Source organism: Magnolia sinica, chromosome 14 (genome assembly GCF_029962835.1).
Source record: "Magnolia sinica isolate HGM2019 chromosome 14, MsV1, whole genome shotgun sequence".
Classification (NCBI taxonomy): Eukaryota; Viridiplantae; Streptophyta; class Magnoliopsida; order Magnoliales; family Magnoliaceae; genus Magnolia; species Magnolia sinica.
Genome location: NC_080586.1, coordinates 7,775,431 through 7,785,835, shown reverse-complemented (window position 1 = coordinate 7,785,835; position 10,405 = coordinate 7,775,431). Strand labels below are relative to the sequence as shown.

The 10,405-nt window shown below is 38.0% G+C and overlaps 1 non-coding gene across 1 annotated transcript; it reads left to right on the top strand.

Moving 5' to 3' along the window:
- Positions 1-203: 203 nt before the first annotated feature.
- Positions 204-310, top strand: LOC131226470 (small nucleolar RNA R71). The gene has a single exon (XR_009161852.1). It is a non-coding gene; the product is annotated as a small nucleolar RNA R71 (small nucleolar RNA).
- The last annotated feature ends 10,095 nt before the right edge of the window (positions 311-10,405 follow it).

The window sequence follows — 10,405 nt, the reverse complement described above, 5'->3', positions numbered from 1 at the left end:
CTTTTTCTCTAGGAATGGGTCTAGTTTGGTCTGATTTAGCAGAGACATCCCATGTCTGCGTATTCTCTGCTAACAAATCTAGAAAATTTCAAGCCTCATTATGATCTTTGTCAAGAAAGGTTCCACCACACATCATCTCTATGAACTGACGGGTATCCATGGTGAGCCCCTTTCGGAAAGCATCAATCACGTGCCATGGTTCATAACCATGATGTGGACAAGTAATTAGAATGTCTTTGAAGCACTCCCAAGCTTGAAAAAATAGTTCATTCCCCTTTTGGGAGAATGACATGATTTCTTGTTTTAGTGCATTTGTTTTATGCTCGGGAAAGAACTTTTTCAAAAACTCTCTACTTAAGGCTTGCTATGAAGTGATGGTATTAGGTCTTAGAGAGTTGAGCCAGGCTTTGGCCCGATCCTTTAGAGAAAATGAGAAGAACCTAAGCTTAAGTATATCCCTATTGCTATTGTTTACTTGTAATGTTGCAATTATTTCTTCAAAATCCTTGAGGTGCAAGTAGGGGCTTTCAGAATCCAAGCCATGAAATTTATGAATTAATTGAATCACGCCTAGTTTAAAATCAATGTTCCCTGTGTGAGCAGGGAACACTATGCAAGATGGTAAAGTTGATCTCTCAGGGTGTAAATGTTCACGTAAAGTCCGTGGTTGGTTTAACACATTCCTATGAACTTCATTTTCATCCTCAAGAGGAGGATTATGTTGATTTTCTCTATTTTGATTTATAGTTGGATCTGACAGATTTGGATTTGGATTATCAACTGGGTCTGCCATGAAATCCAAGTGATGTTGAGTGCCTCTTCCAAGTGAATAATAAAGGCCTGGAACTAGTCCCCCTTCAGAGGAGAGTCGATTGTTTTGACCCCTACTCCAACGGGACATAAACCATCCACACCACACAACAAATACCACTAATTCAAATCGTAAGTATGATACTTAAAATAAAAATAAAAATTAAATCAACAACCCAGGTGGCAGGGCCAACCATGAGAGTTCAGTCCACAAAGTAAAATAAATCAACAACGTAGGAGGTAGAGCCAACCATGAGCGATCAGTCCACAAAGCAAAATAAATCAACAACCCAGGTGGCAGGGCCGACCATAAGGGTTCAGTCCACAAAGCAAAATAAATCAACAACCCAGGTGGCAGAGCCGACCATGAAGGTTCAATCCACAAAGCTAAATAAATCAACAACCCAGGTGGCAGGGCCGACCATGAGGGTTCAGTCCACAAAGCAAAATAAATCAACAACCCAGGTGGCAGAGCCGACCATGAGGGTTCAATCCACAAAAAAATTAAAAAAATAAAAAAATAAAAAAATAAAAGTAAAACTAATGCAGAAATTAAACTATGCTAATCTGGAAAATAGATTTAGCGAATGATCTTTGTGATCAAACAACAACTGTAGGACAACCATAGCACTTGGGTGATAAAATCCCAAGCAGGGCAACCTTATGTCATAGTTAGTGCTTGAAAAACCTAACTGAATTTATTTTCAAAGAAAAAGAAAAGAAAAGAAAAGAATTAAAAAAAAAAAAATCTAAAGAAAATCTGGAGGGTTTAAAAGAAAACTTACCTTAGCTATCTTGCACAGATCTGATCTATCTCAGTCTCTCCCCGGCAACGGCGCCAAAAACTTGATTACTTGCCTCCAAGTGCAGAGGTTTGTAAGTAATATCCTGTAAATACAGGGTCGCTCCCACAGGGAGATGAATTGCGAGAAGGAAAAAATCAAATGCAAAACAAACTAAGTAATAAAAACTAAATTGATGATTTGATTTTGAGATTTTTGAATGGATGTAATTCAACTAAATAAAATAACACCCAAGCTTCAAAGTTCCACACATAAGTTAATGTTCTAAAATCATGATGACTTGGATAACACAACTAGGATCTGAGCACTATGATCAGCCTAATCGAAAAATAAAACAGTTTAAATATTTTAATAAATGATACAAAAGATTAGAAAATAATGGATTTGCACCATTAACATATATTCTCAAACGCCAGTGATTTTAAGTATTCAATATCTATAAGATAATGAATATCAAAGAAATATAACAGGTTGAGAACCTCTCCTATTTAGGAAATCTGATTGATCTAGGGTAAGCCTATCCATCAATGTGGATCTCATATGATGGAAACATATATATCTCACAAGAGGATAAAAAATAAAACCTAAATAATAGATAACATGCATACACCATTCTTCTCATCATTAAAACAATCAATCATCATAACTTAAAGAAATATTAAACCCATGTGCTTCCCTTCTAGCTTGGGCTAGAGGGAACTTAGAAAAACATAATTAAATTGCAGAAATAAAAAGCAACAAGAAAGAAAGAAGAAAAAAATGCAAATAGAAAAGATCTAAAATAAAACAAACAACTTATAAAGCTTTAATAAAACTAAAAACTCTTAAAAAAACCCTAAATATTGCTCTTGAATGCTTCTAATGATGTTTAAGAATACCCTAGGAGGTCCTATTTATAAGTAGGGAACTCCAATTTTCGTACAAGTTGAAAACCCTAGAAAACGCCTCAAATATACATATTTTTCCAAAATAGACTTCTCGCTGCATAGTTCGTTTAAAATAGACTTCCTGCTGCGTTAGTTTTTCAAAATAGACTTCAGAGCTTTAGATTACACTTTTCAGGACGATTTCAGGATTCTTCACTTCAAATCTTCGATTCTTTTCATTCCTCACTTGGTTTTCTTGGATCTTTAGCATGTGAATTCTTCGATCTTGGTTTCCTAAGATCCATCTTTTGCCTTGGTGATTTTTGAGCATCAAATTCTTACTTTTTAGCACCATTTTTCAATCTAAGCTCTTAAATTCACCTTGCAACACATACATGAGTAAAATAAAATATTAAGATGATTTATGTTCATAAAACTAAGATATAAATGAGAAAAATTATGCAATATTTGAGTCTCAACAGTATCCAAAGAATATATGATTCATCTGTGACAGAAAAAGTTTCAAAGTTAGTATCACATGGTGAATCAGAGACTACAAGTAATTAGGATTCAAAAAAGATTTCAGGAAGTGATGTAGCCTCAATATATTCCCAAGTTTCAGACTTCGGTTCAATTTTCATCTCTTCCGCCCTTAATGGTAAACAATTAAGATATAAGGAAGAAGGGGCTTTAGAGTAAGGGTGTGCTTGGTCCGTAACAACCACTGAGATAGTGTCATGCAAGGAGTCCACCTTTTCTTGTATCATGAGGTCGTTGGAATCCACAAGGTGTGCCAAGCATGAGTTCAAAGATGTGGGAAAGCATGAGTTCAAAGATGTGGGAAAGTCAGCTGGGAGTGACTCGTCTCCTGCATCGAAATCTGTGATGATGAGCCCAAGGATTCCATCGTCTTTTGAAGTAGATGGAGGCATGCTCTCTTGCTCCAGCCTTGCACAGACAGATAGATGGTCAGTAGACGAAGTATTGATGTGTGAACTCTGTTTATTGATACTATTCAGAAGAGGCAGTGAATCGTCAAAATTCAATAGTTCAGATGGTGGCCTCAACTGGGTGGTTTTAAATTCCAGAGTCGTATAGAGTGACTCGTCCATCTCCCGAATCATATCATCATGTAATTCAAGAGAGTGGTCCAAACATGTCTCACAAGAGATAGAAAGGTTGGTTGTAATGAGCTCATCCACTTTTAAATCAGATATGTCAAGTGAGTGGAGTAGCTCATTATGACCGCTCACTTCATGCACTTCTTGATCATTGACCTGGACCAAACTTGAGATTAATTCTAGGGGAACTGGGGTTGCACATTCATGATCGTTATCCTAATACTCATAATATTCTAGTTCAGTGCAGTGTGCATTTGGGATGGGATCACTTTCCTCGCATTCTATTCCCAGATTGGGTTGAGGTTCACATAAACCAACCTCTCCCTCATCATTGAAATCTAGTGTATCCTGTGAGTGAAGTATATCGTCATCATTATATTTGAAGGACACCCATGTATCTCCATCATTCTTTTGAACAGTCATTGAGATTGACTCATCGGAGAATTGAACCGTGTGCTCATTAATGGAATCCAACTCCTCATTCCAAATTTCAGATTTCTTCAAAAGCGAGTGAGGATCACTTTCCTTGCATTGTATTTCTGGATTGAATTGTAGTTGGGATGAGCGAACTTCCTCTATCCTATCGAGGCGCAAATTGAGTGCTTCCATTGCTTTTCTAATTTCAGCAAGACACTCAATGTTATGCTGAAATGAATTCTCTTGGATCGTTTCTGGTTGGTTCTCAAAGGTAGGGTATCCAAGAGAATAATCATTACAATATGTTGTTGGTTTATCTTCTCAGTTTTGATGATTCCACTGGTTATAGTCATACTGATCATACATGGGAGAATATGATGGTTGATAATAATCCTTATTCCCATAATTATGATCGTATACAGACCTATTAGCCGATGGAGCATAACATTCTAGTTGGTTCTCAATTTCGGTTCTCGATGAAGAAAAATCTTGATGTATACATTGAATTTCAAAAACCTCAGGCATTCCCCAAAACTGCTTATCCATCTCAGCATAGACACGTACCCAAGCTTCCATGGTGAACCTTAATTATGATTCTAATCCTAGAAGAAAATAAAAGAAAAATTCCTATAGCAGTACAGAAAGTAAGAGGAGAAGTTAGAAAGATGTTACCAAATTAGAAGTTACTATGTTAGAATCCTGCAAAAGAAAACAAAACAAGTTAATTTCTAAAAACAGAAAATCTAAAATTAGAAATTTTCTAAAGAACAAAGAAGATGAGTTAGTTTCTAAAAAGGAAGAAAATCCTAGAATTAGAAAGTTACTAAAAATAAAAATAGAAAGTTAGTTTCTAAAAAAAGGGAAAAATTTTTAAAACTAGAAAATAGAAAGTTACTTAAAAGAAGAATCTAAATCTAAAATTAGAAAATAGAAAATTTCTAAAAAAAGAAAGCCTAGAATTAGAAAATCTCTAAAGAAATAAAACCCTAATTCTAAAAATAGAAATTAGAAAAAGTAGAGAATTTAGAAAGGGATTACCAAGTTAGAAGTTTATGTCAAGATCCTACAAAACAGGAAAACAGATTAGTTTATAAAAACAGTAAAAAATTCTAACCTAAAATTAGAAAATCCTAATCTTAAACTAATCCTAAAGCTAGTTGATCTCAGAAAAACGTAACCGCCAATCCCCAGCAACGGCGCCAAAAACTTGTTCACTCCCCAAGTATAGGGTTGTGATGTAGTAATAAACTCGGTGAAACTGAGGTCGAATCCCAAGGAACTGAAACCTATACGTAATCTGAAACTAAGTAGAACTAGAATTAGACTAAGATGAAATCTAAATCAAGTGTAATTTGAGGAATACTGATGAAATAATTATCTAAAACTTAAAGAATTCAGAGGAAGAAAACTAGAGATTCAGAGGATCCACTTGTAGAGATCAGGGAGATCTACGGTCGATTCATGAACTCAACTGGACTTCGAGTCCCATCTTCATCTAGTTGGAAGATATAACCTGAAAATCAATTCTAAACTTCATTTAATCTAGTTTTCAAGTGATCAGACGGGTGTAAATTAGAATGGATTCCATCACAAAACTATGCCCATGAGACAAAGCAAACAACAGAATTAAACTAATTCACAGTGAATCTGGGTGATGTATGAATGACATGAAGAGTTCCATCATTCCACCATGTCCAAGGGGCGATGGTGAACAACAGGGCGTCCTGGCTTCATAATCACAAGAAAGGAAAAGGAAATACTCAAGCCATCGCAGATCTACTGTAATGTAAGTCACAATAAACCATTAAAAACTAAAGCATCCTTTCATCTAACTAGAATCAAATATAGTTCATCACATGCATCCAAGCCGTAGGATCAACCCCATCATGCCACAAGCTTCACCTCTTAGCCCTAGCTAAGAGGTTCAGCCCAACATGAATGCGCTGGATCCCTTAAACAAAAACAAAATAAAAAGAAAAAGAAAAGAAAAAAAACACTACTATCTTTCTCTCTCTCTCACGTTCCAACCGAGATAGATCCCTCTCCACATATCTCTCTTTCTTCTTTATAGCAGTCTGGAGGCGGTGGAGTGGAGAAGTCGGTGGATAATGCAATTCGCATCATGCGCAGCAAACCTGCGTTCGACTTGCGTTCGGCACAAATAGCCGACCTGTTTTCGTGATCTGATCCGTTCAGTCTCCTTGAGCATGGTTGGTCCCACCTTGGGAATATTTTGGACAGTCCAAATGGACGGACCGATCCTTGCCAAGATCTTATAACAGCCCGGATCGTCCGGGTCTCTCCGGATGTGCGTAATGCGTAAGGAATCCGAAAACGGATCCTTTCGGCGTCAGTGGGGCCCATGAACGGAGCTATCTAGGAAATCGACTCCGTCCATTATATTCGCCTCGAGATTTCGACTGGATATGGACTGTTTTGGTTGTCCTTTGATGCGGCCCAGGGAAATAATCCTAATGCAACGGCAGCAGACGGTCCTTTTGTGCTTGCTATGATCAACACGTGCGCGTGCATGGATGTCCGAGATTATTATGGGTTTGATCCTTTCGAGGCCCTCTACAAGATGGACGACTTGGATCATACGTACGGATGATAGAGGTGGCCCACTGACTTCCGCAAAACGGACAACGTCCGTTCGTTACGCAGGAAGCCGAAAATGTCAACTGCCATCTTGAGAGGAAGACGCAGGTCAGCACCTGCTGACTCGCCTTACTCGGTCCGGTGCTCGGCGGGCGTGTGTACACTATGTACACACGCTGTACATATGGAATCCACTGTGATGTTCTTCAGAAATCCAATCCGTCCATCCTGTTTCTCATCTTATTTAAACCGTCGAGGCCAGTTTTGAAGCATATCCATATTGTAGGTGGGCCTAAAATTGGAGATTAATGGGATGATCTGTCCGTTGGTTCACTTCTAGAGATATCCAATGGTTGGAATTTAATATTTACGGTTTATTTATGGTCCCCAGCCATGTATGATGTTTCGAGCTAATCGGATGGCGGGAACCCTGTGATCTTGGATTCTTCACCAGTTCCGGGCCTCTTTAACATGAACGGCTTGATTTCCTCGGATCCCTTGTGTATAAATTCTTCAATATTGGTCCTCTAGAGTCCGTCCCTTGCTCTGGTAACTTTTTACTGGCATGATCTCAACCGTCCACTCCCTTCTAGGAACCGCACAATACTTCTTAGACGTCGGATTTAGGGCTTCCTAGAACCCCTTTTAGAATTGGTTATGAGATCTCATAGCCACACGAGATACCGCTCGAGACTCAAAATCTCTCGTATGGCGGAGATCGTTGTGTGGTCCTCCCAAAATGTGGGTCCCACTATGTTCTGAGGACACATCCACACCGTCCAGGTGCAGAGGATGGTAGGATCAACAGTCCGAACATGATCCACCCTCGTTGAGCCAAATGACCCATCTCCTCTAGTGGGTCCCATTTTCTGATCAAAGTCGTCCATCTAATGGACCATAATGCCAGAAGTCCCATTACAATGTTAGATTTTAGCCATGCAAGCTTGAGTCGGTTACATTGTTACAAAACATCGTGGATTAAAGAACTAAAACTATAACTAATCCAACGATTAGTTGAGAAGAAACGTCTAGAAATAAGTTAATAAAGCCTTATAAAAGACGTCCTTTTAGGGCAACACTTTCCAAAAGAGGAAAGCGAGAAAAGAGAGAGAGAAAGGAGACCGTTTGCGTCATTCGACTGCCGCATCGAGCTGAGCCGACTCCGAGTCACTGCAGGTTCGGGCTAAGTTCAGAACTTCATCCAGTCTCCCTAACAGAGAGGAACAAAGGGAGAAGATGGGGAGAAAGTAGAGAAGAAAGAAAAAGAGGAAGAGAGAGACGGGAAGTGAGAGAGAGAGACGGGAAATGAGGGAGAGAGAGAGAGATCGACTTCGACCATGCCACTCTGAGTCAGCTCAGTTTCGGTTGAGTCAGGCCGAGTCTCGACTCGAACCGGAGGCGTCTGGGCCGAGTCGTTGGCTAAATTTTGTCCACGTCTGGTTCGCAACAGAGATGCCGCTAGACTTTCCAGCAAGAGGAGAAGCAGAAAGAAGTAGATCAAAGAGAGAGAAAGAGCTCGACTCGAGCAGTGCCGCTCAGAGCCAACTCAGTTCGGCCGGGTCGATTTGCTGGTTTATCCAGATCTATTGTTGGAGATACCCTGAGTCTGGAAGATGGTAGGAAGGTGAGAAAGAGCAGAGAGAAAGAAATAGAGAAAAGATGAGAGAGAGGAGGAGAATCGAGCTGAGTTTGGTTGCCTTGACTCGGTTCGAGTCACAGTCCAGATCTGGACTGGGTCCAGATCTTTCTGGTTGAGTTGGAGAGAAAGAAAAAGAAAGGAAAAGAGGGAAAGGAGAAGAACATAGAGAGAGAGAGGGGAGAAGGAAGAAGGAAATAAGGAAAAGAATGAAGAAGGAAGTCAAGCCGAGTTGACTCAATGAGTCGACCCACTGTGTCAAGAAGAGTTGGGCCAAGCATGGATCGAGTTTCACAACTAGGTGAGTCGCGTCTCAAATTCTTTCTATTATGCCTGTTAGTGGTTTGTTATTAATAATTATTATATTATTTTTATTATTAAAGTATCAGTATACTAATATTTTTAAAATAACAATATTATCATTATTATTTCCATTATGGGTTATCATTATCATTGTTAATATGATTATTAGCATTACTTCTTATTAGACTGTTAGTTATGCTAAAATAATATTAAGTATTGTGGGTATATTAATATCGTGAATTATCATTATTAATATTATTAATCAATACTTTTAATATGAATACTATTTTATTCATTGCACAAAAATTAGGATTCGAATTCTAAAACCTAATATTAGATTTAAGTTACATAATGAAACCCTAAACTTGCATGAACTAAACCCTAAGCCTTGATCCTAATTGTGCAAGTTCAATAACATTGAAATCTAACCCCTCAAATATTCTAAATTTGTTAGATTTTGATCCTAGGACGTGTACAATTAACTCTAGCATCATTGGGAGACGAACCAATTCTTGAAAGGTGAGGATTAGTTTCAAGCTTTTCTACATCATGATAATTATCTTAGTTCATTTATTTCATCAATTGCTTAATTTAATATTCAGTCAAAATGATGATAAATGCTAGTTTATACTTAAGTGAATTCTTCATAAATGATTGGTCATTGTATTTATATTCAAGCATCCGAACATACTATGAATCGCAAATATCTCTATGAAATATCTTATATGGATAAGTATTATTGACATTGTACGTGGCTTGTTTCACTACTTGTGATTACTTAATAGTGTATTTAGAGGTCCTCGAATTAGTGGTCATTTATATAATAAAAGAAATTATATGGTGGACTTACCATCTTATGGATCATTTGTTGCCTGAGTGGCTTTTGAGATAATCCCCTTTTATCACATTCTTAGGATTGATTGTTTGCCATATATGGCTTGATGAAATATTTGCCCTATGTGGCTTTAATGAATTTTTTTCGTTTAACCTTGCGATGGTAAGTTCCACTTGTAGAATTATAATTGGTCACTAACTAAGTAGGTTACCTTTACACATACTATTTGTTAGAGTCTTATGAGTCGGGGATGGCCGTATGGGACATTATGCCCGAGCTGTCGGCCTATGCTAGGTGACGAGCCCCTCATAATAACCTTTGAGCTTTCTTAAAATGATTGTTTTAAATTGGAATAATAATGGTTGAGCTAATCATGCATTTTCATGGCATGCGGATTTTACCAGGGATGTCAATGTAAGATACGGGGGTTTTCTTGGATCACTATGGGTTATACCATAGAATATTTTACTAGGTGATCCTAAATTATTATTGCGTGTATTCGAACCGCTATAGGTTATCCTTATTGCAAAGACTTTTCCAAGTGCTTAGTCCTCCTTAGGGCGTACCTTTCTGCACTTTTTCGGGAGACTAGTTCACCTTAGGTGTCCTCGTTGCATGGTCTTTTTTGAGTGGTTAGTTCTTCTTGGGCGACCTTTTTGCCAGCTGGATGTGTATCTACAGGTCTGTGAGCATGTGCATGCATCCATGTATTTAAACAAGAATATCTTTATGAGATTTATTTTGTGAATGTATATCTGATGAACCTTATCTGATTACTATGATGGTTATTGTGAAATATTTGTTAAATATCGTTCCTAAAATAACTATGCTTAATTATCTTGATGATACGATAAATCTTGGGAGTTATACCTCAGTGGGATAGCCATTGACGCTATCAAATCGTATTCAGTGTGCAGGAGATGCAGATGATGCGCACGTTGGTGTTTATGTGGAATACGAGGAGTCAGATGATTTTGCAACTCTTTATTCTTGATTTCATTTGTATTTAATTTGTA